Here is an 8,407-nt window from a genome sequence, read left to right as displayed (position 1 = left end):
GGCAACCCCTCAAACTAAGGCAACCCCTCAAATTAAGGCAAACCCTCAAACTAAGGCAACCCCTCAAACTAAGGCAACCCCTCAAACTAAGGCAACCGCTCAAACTAAGGCAGACCCTCAAACTAAGGCAGCAGCTCAAACTCAGGCAACCGCTCAAACTAAGGCAGACCCTCAAACTAAAGCAGCCCCTCAAACTAAGGCATCCGCTCAAACTAAGGCAGCCGCTCAAACTAAGGCAACCGCTCAAACTAAGGCAAACCCTCAAACTAAGGCAAACTTTCAAACTGAGGCAAACCCTCAAACTTAGGCAAACCCTGAAACTAAGGCAACCGTTCAAACTAAGGCAAACCCTCAAAATAAGGCAACCGTTCAAACTAACGCAACCCATCAAACTCAGGCAAACCCTCAAACAAAGGCAACCGTTCAAACTAAGGCAACCCCTCAAACTAAGGCAAACCCTCAAACTAAGGCAACCGTTCAAACTAAGGCAAACCCTAAAACTAAGGCAACCGTTCAAACTATGGCATCCGCTCAAACTGAGGCAGCCGCTCAAACTGAGGCAGCAGCTCAAACTTAGGCAGCCCCTCAAACTGAGGCAACCCCTCAAACTAAGGCAAACCCTCAAACAAAGGCAACCGTTCAAACTGAGGCAACCCCTCAAACGAAGGCAAACCCTCAATCTAAGGCAACCATTCAAACTAAGGCAAACCCTAAAACTAAGGCAACCGTTCAAACTATGGCAACCGCTCAAACTGAGGCAGCCGCTCAAACTGAGGCAGCCGCTCAAACTAAGGCAGCCGCTCAAACTGAGGCAGCCGCTCAAACTAAGGCAACCGCTCAAACTATGGCAGCCGCTCAAACTAAGGCAGCCCCTCAAACTAAAGCAGCCACTCAAACTAAGGCAACCCCTCAAACTAAGCTGCCCCTCAAACGAAGGAAACCCCTCAAACTAAGGCAGCCCCTCAAACTAAGGCAACCGTTCAAACTAAGGCAGCCCCTCAAACTAAGGCAGCCGCTCAAACTAAGGCAACACCTCAAACTAAGTCAACCGCTCAAACTAAGGCTGCCGCTCAAACTAAGGCAGCCTCTCAAACTAAGGCAACCGCTCAAACTAAGGCAGGCCCTCAAACTAAGGCAGCCCCTCAAACTTAAGGAACCCCTCAAACTAAGTCAACCGCTCAAACTAAGGCTGCCGCTCAAACTAAGGCAGCCTCTCAAACTAAGGCAACCGCTCAAACTAAGGCAGGCCCTCAAACTAAGGCAGCCCCTCAAACTAAGGCAACTGATCTAACTAAGGCATTCGATCAAACTAAGGCAGCCGCTCAAACTAAAGCAACCCCTCAAACTAAGGCAGCCGCTCAAACTAAGGCAACCCCTAAAACTAAGGCAACCGCTCAAACTAAGGAAACCCGTCAAACTAAGTTAACCCCTCAAACTAAGGCAACCCCTCAAACGAAGGCAAACGCTCAAACTAAGGCAGCACCTCAACCTAAGGCAACCACTCACACTAAGGCAACCCCTCAAACTAAGGCAACCACTCAGACTAAGGCAACCCCTCCAACTAATGCAACACCTCAAACTAAGGCAGCCCCTCAAAATAGGGCAACCGCTCTAACTAAGGCAGCCGCTCAAACTCAGCAGACTCTCAAAATAAGGCAACTGCTCTATCTAAGGCAGCCGCTCAAACTGAGGCTGCCGCTCAAACTAAGGCAACCCCTCAATCTAAGGCAGCCCCTCAAAATAAGGCAACCGCTCTAACCAAGGCAGCCCCTCAAACAAGGCAGCCGCTCAAACTGAGGCAGCTGCTCAAACTAAGGCAACCCCTCAAACTAAGGCAGCCCCTCAAACTAAGGCAACCGCTCAAACTAATGCAGCAGCTCAAACTAAGGCAGACTCTCAAACTGAAGCAACCGCTCAAACTAAGGCAACCCCTCAAACTAAGGGAACCCCTCAAACTAAAGCAGCCGCTCAAACTAAGGCAACCCCTCAAACTAAGGCAACCGTTCAAACTAAGGCAGCCCCTCAAACTAAGGCTGCCCCTCAAACTAAAGCAGCCCCTCAAACTGAGGCAGCCGCTCAAACTAAGGCATCCGCTCAAACTGAGGCAGCTGCTCAAACTAAGGCAACCCCTCAAATTAAGGCAGCCCCTCAAACTAAGGCAACCGCTCAAACTAATGCAGCAGCTCAAACTAAGGCAGCCCCTCAAACTAAGTCTGCCCCTCAAACTAAATCAGCCCCTCAAACTGAGGCAGCCGCTCAAACTAAGGCATCCGCTCAAACTGAGGCAGCTGCTCAAATTAAGGCAACCCCTCAAACTAAGGCAACCACTCAAACTAAGGCAGCCGCTCAAACTATGGCAACCCCTCAAACTAAAGCAACGCCTCAAACTAAAGCAACCCCTCAAACTAAGGCAACCCCTCAAACTAAGGCAACCCCTCAAACTCAGGCAGCCGCACAAACTAAGCCAACCTCTCAAACTAAGGCCACCCCTCAAGCTAAGGCAACCGCTCAAAATAAGGCAGCCCTTCAACCTAAGGAAACCCCTCAAACTAAAGCAACCCCTCAAACTAAGGCAACCACTCAAACTAAGTCACCCGCTCAAACTAAGGCAGCCCCTCAAAATAAGGCAACCGCTCAAACTAAAGCAACCCCACAAACTAAGGCAGACCCTCAAACTAAGGGAACCGCTCAAACTAAGGCAGCCGCTCAAACTAAGGCAGACGCTCAAACTAAGTCAGACCCTCAAACTAAGGCAGCCCCTCAACCTAAGGCAACCCCTCAAACTAAGGCAACTCCTCAAACTAAGGCAACCACTCAAACTAAGGCAACCGCTCAAACTAAGGCAGCCCCTCGTACTAAGGCAACCGCTCAAACTAAAGCAACCCCACAAACTAAGGCAGCCCCTCAAACTAAGGGAACCGCTCAAACTAAGGCAGCCGCTCAAACTAAGGCAATCCCTCAAACTAAGGCAGCCCCTCAAACTAAGGCAGCCGCAGAAACTAAGGCAACCGCTAAAACTAAGGCAGCCGCACAAACTAATCAGAATCTCAAACTAAGACAGCCCCTCAAAATAAGGCAACCGCTCTAACTCAGGCAACCCCTCAAACTAAGGCAGCCGCTCTAACTTTGGTAGCCGCACAAACTAAGGCAACCGCTCAAACTAAGGCAGCCCCTCAAACGAAGCAGAATCTCAAACTAAGGCAACCGCTCAAACTAAGGCAGTCCCTCAAACTGAGGCAGACGCTCAAACTAAGGCAACCCCTCAAACTAAGGCAGACTCTCAAAATAAGGCAACCGCTCAAACTAAGGCAACCCCTCAAATTAAGGCAACCGCTCAAACTAAGGCAGACTCTCAAACTATAGCAACCGTTCAAACTAAGGCAACCCCTCATACTAAGGCAACCCCTCAAACTAAGGCAGCTGCTCAAATTAAGGACAACCCCTCAAACTAAGGCAACCGCTCAAACTAAGGCAACCCCTCCAATTAAGGCAACCGCTCAAACTAAGGCAGACTCTCAAACTATAGCAACCGTTCAAACTAAGGCAACCCCTCATACTAAGGCAACCCCTCAAACTAAGGCAGCCGCTCAAATTAAGGACAACCCCTCAAACTAAGGCAACCGCTCAAACTAAGGCGAACCCTCAAACTAAGGCAACCGTTCAAACTAAGGCAGCTCCTTAAACTAAGGCAACCCCTCAAACTAAGGCAACCCCTCAAACTAAGGCAAACCCTCAAACTAAGGCAACCGTTCAAACTATGGCAACCCCTCAAACTAAGGCAACCCCTCAAACTAAGGCAACCCCTCAAACTAAGGCAAACCCTCAAACTAAGGCAACCGTTCAAACTATGGCAACCCCTCAAACTAAGGCAACTCCTCAAACTAAGGCAACCACTCAAACTAAGGCAACCGCTCAAACTAAGGCAGCCCCTCGTACTAAGGCAACCGCTCAAACTAAAGCAACCCCACAAACTAAGGCAGCCCCTCAAACTAAGGGAACCGCTCAAACTAAGGCAGCCGCTCAAACTAAGGCAATCCCTCAAACTAAGGCAGCCCCTCAAACTAAGGCAGCCGCAGAAACTAAGGCAACCGCTAAAACTAAGGCAGCCGCACAAACTAATCAGAATCTCAAACTAAGACAGCCCCTCAAAATAAGGCAACCGCTCTAACTCAGGCAACCCCTCAAACTAAGGCAGCCGCTCTAACTTTGGTAGCCGCACAAACTAAGGCAACCGCTCAAACTAAGGCAGCCCCTCAAACGAAGCAGAATCTCAAACTAAGGCAACCGCTCAAACTAAGGCAGTCCCTCAAACTGAGGCAGACGCTCAAACTAAGGCAACCCCTCAAACTAAGGCAGACTCTCAAAATAAGGCAACCGCTCAAACTAAGGCAACCCCTCAAATTAAGGCAACCGCTCAAACTAAGGCAGACTCTCAAACTATAGCAACCGTTCAAACTAAGGCAACCCCTCATACTAAGGCAACCCCTCAAACTAAGGCAGCTGCTCAAATTAAGGACAACCCCTCAAACTAAGGCAACCGCTCAAACTAAGGCAACCCCTCCAATTAAGGCAACCGCTCAAACTAAGGCAGACTCTCAAACTATAGCAACCGTTCAAACTAAGGCAACCCCTCATACTAAGGCAACCCCTCAAACTAAGGCAGCCGCTCAAATTAAGGACAACCCCTCAAACTAAGGCAACCGCTCAAACTAAGGCGAACCCTCAAACTAAGGCAACCGTTCAAACTAAGGCAGCTCCTTAAACTAAGGCAACCCCTCAAACTAAGGCAACCCCTCAAACTAAGGCAAACCCTCAAACTAAGGCAACCGTTCAAACTATGGCAACCCCTCAAACTAAGGCAAACCCTGAAACTAAGGCAACCGTTCAAACTAAGGCAAACCCTCAAACGAAGGCAACCGTTCAAACTAAGGCAAACCCTCAAACTAAGGCAAACCCTCAAACTAAGGCAACCCCTCAAACTAAGGCAAACCCTCAAACTAAGGCAACCGTTCAAACTAAGGCAACCCCTCAAACTAAGGCAAACCCTCAAACTAAGGCATCCGTTCAAACTAAAGCAAACCCTCACACTAAGGCAACCGTCAAACTAAGGCAACCGCTCAAACTGAGGCAGCCGCACAAACAAAGCAGAATCTCAAACTAAGACAGCCCCTCAAAATAAGGCAACCCCTCAAACTAAGGCAGCCGCTCAAACTTTGGCAGCCGCACAAACTAAGGCAACCGCTCAAACTAAGGCAGCCCCTCAAACTAAGCAGAATCTCAAAAGAAGGCAACCACTCAAACTAAGGCATACGCTCAAACTGAGGCAGACGCTCAAACTAAGGCAACCACTCAAACTAAGGCAGCCGCTCAAACTAAGGCAACCCCTCAAAATAAGGCAACGCCTCAAACTAAGGCAAACCCTCAAACTAAGGCAACCGTTCTAACTAAGGCAGCCCCTCAAACTAAGGCAACCCCTCAAACTAAGGCAACCCCTCAAACTCAGGCAACCGTTCAAACTAAGGCAACCCCTCAAACTAAGGCAAACCCTGAAACTAAGGCAACCGTTCAAACTAGGCAAACCCTGAAACTAAGGTAAACCCTCAAACTGAGGCAACCCCTCAAATTAAGGCAAACCCTCAAACTAAGGCAACCGTTCAAACTAAGGCAACCCCTCAAACGAAGGCAAACCCTCAAACTAAGGCATCCGTTCAAACTAAGGCAAACCCTCAAACTGAGGCAGCCGCTCAAACTAAGGCAACCGCTCAAACGAAGGCAGCCGCTCAAACTGAGGCAGCCGCTCAAACTAAGACAGCCCCTCAACTAAAGCCGCCGCTCAAACTAAGGCAACCCCTGAAACGAAGGCAACCCCTCAAACTAAGGAAACCGCTCCAACTGAGGCAGCCGCTCAAACGAAGGAAGCTGCTCAAACTAAGGCAACCGCTCAAACTAAGGCAGCCCCTCAAACTAAGGCAGCCGCTCAAACTAAGGCAGCCCCTCAAACTAAGGCAGGAGCTCAAACTAAGGCAGCCCCTCAAACTAAGTCAACCGCTCAAACTAAGGCAGCCGCTCAAACTAAGGCAACCGCTCAAAATAAGGCAGCCCCTCAAACTAAGGCAGCCCCTCAAACTTAAGGAACCCCTCAAACTAAGGCAACCGATCAAACTAAGGCAGCCGCTCAAAATAAGGCAACCGGTCAAACTAAGTCAACCTCTCAAAGTAAGGCAAACGCTCAAACTAAGGCAGCTCCTCAACCTAAGGCAACCACTCAGACTAAGGCAAACCCTCAAACTAAGGAAACCACTCAGACTAAGGCAACCCCCCAAACTAAGGCAACACCTCAAACTAAGGCAACCCCTCAAACTGAGGCAACCGCTCAAACTAAGGCAGCCGCTCAAACTAAGGTAACCCCTCAAAGTAAGGCAACCCCTCAAACTAAGGCATCCCCTCAAATTAAGGCAGCCATTCAAACTAAGGCAACCCCTCAAACTAAGGCAACCCCTCAAACTAAGGCAAGCGCTCAAACTAAGGCAACCCCTCAAACCAAGGCAACAGCTCAAACTAAGGCAACCCCTCAAACTAAGGCAACCCCTCAAACTAAGGCAACCCCACAAACTAAGGGAACCGCTCAAGCTAAGACAAACCCTCAAACTAAGGCAACCGCTCAAACGAAGGCAACACCTCAAACTAAGGCAGACTCTCAAGCTAAGTCAACCGCTCAAATTAAGGCAGCCCCTCAAACTAAGGCAACCGCTCAAACTAAGGCAGCCCCTCAAACTAAGGCAACCGCTCAAACTAAGGCAGACCCTCAAACTAAGGCAACCCCTCAAACTAAGGCAGACTCTCAAACTAAGGCAACCGCTCAAATTAAGGCAGCCCCTCAAACTAAGGCAACCGCTCAAACGAAGGCAGCCCCTCAAACTAAGGCAACCGCTCAAACTAAGGCAACCCCTCAAACTAAGGCACACTCTCAAACGAAGGCAACAGCTCAAATTAAGGCAGCCCCTCAAACTCAGGCAACTGCTCAAACCAAGGCAAGCGCTCAAATTAAGGCAACCCCTCAAACTATGGCAGCCCCTCAAAATAAGGTAACCGCTCAAACTAAGGCAACCCCTCAAAATAAGGCAGCCGCTCAAACTGAGGCAGCCGCTCAAACTAAGGCAACCCCTCAAAATAAGGCAGCCCCTCAAGCTAAGGAGCCGCTCAAACTTAGGCAGCCGCTCAAACTAAGGCAGCCCCTCAAACTGAGGCAGCCGCTCAAACTAAGGCAGACTCTCAAACAAAAGCAACCCCTCCAACTTAGGCAACACCTCAAACTAAGGCAGCCCCTCAAAATAGGGCAACCGCTCTAACTAAGGCAGCCGCTCAAACTCAGCAGACTCTCAAAATAAGGTAACCGCTCTAACCAAGGTAGCCACTCAAACTGAGGCAGCCGCTCAAACTAAGGCAACCCCTCAAACTAAGGCAGCCCCTCAATATAAGGCAACAGCTCTAACTAAGGCAGCCCCTCAAACTAAGGCAGCCGCTCAAACTGAGGCAGCTGCTCAAACTAAGGCAACCCCTCAACCTAAGGCAGCCCCTCAAACTAAGGCAACCGCTCAAACTAAGGCAGCCCCTCAAACTAAGCAGAATCTCAAAAGAAGGCAACCACTCAAACTAAGGCATACGCTCAAACTGAGGCAGACGCTCAAACTAAGGCAACCCCTCAAAATAAGGCAACGCCTCAAACTAAGGCAAACCCTCAAATTAAGGCAACCGTTCTAACTAAGGCAGCCCCTCAAACTAAGGCAACCCCTCAAATTAAGGCAACCCCTCAAACTAAGGCAAACCCTCAAACTAAGGCAACCGTTCAAACTAAGGCAACCCCTCAAACTAAGGCAAACCCTGAAACTAAGGCAACCGTTCAAACAAGGCAAACCCTGAAACTAATGCAACCGTTCAAACTAAGGCAACCCCTCAAACTAAGGCAAACCCTCAAACTAAGGCAACCGTTCAAACTAAGGCAACCCCTCAAACTAAGGCAAACCCTCAAACTAAGGCATCCGTTCAAACTAAGGCAAACCCTCAAACTGAGGCAGCCGCTCAAACTAAGACAGCCCCTCAAACTAAAGCAGCCGCTCAAACTAAGGCAACCCCTGAAACGAAGGCAACCCCTCAAACTAAGGAAACCGCTCCAACTGAGGCAGCCGCTCAAATTAAGGAAGCTGCTCAAACTAAGGCAACCGCTCAAACTAAGGCAGCCCCTCAAACTAAGGCAGCCGCTCAAACTAAGGCAGCCCCTCAAACTAAGGCAGGAGCTCAAACTAAGGCAGCCCCTCAAACTAAGTCAACCCCTCAAAGTAAGGCAAACGCTCAAACTAAGGCAGCTCCTCAACCTAAGGCAACCACTCAGACTAAGGCAACCCCTCAA

Source organism: Heterodontus francisci, chromosome 16, assembly GCF_036365525.1.
Source record: "Heterodontus francisci isolate sHetFra1 chromosome 16, sHetFra1.hap1, whole genome shotgun sequence".
Lineage (NCBI taxonomy): Eukaryota > Metazoa > Chordata > Chondrichthyes > Heterodontiformes > Heterodontidae > Heterodontus > Heterodontus francisci.
This window is presented reverse-complemented; position numbering follows the sequence as displayed.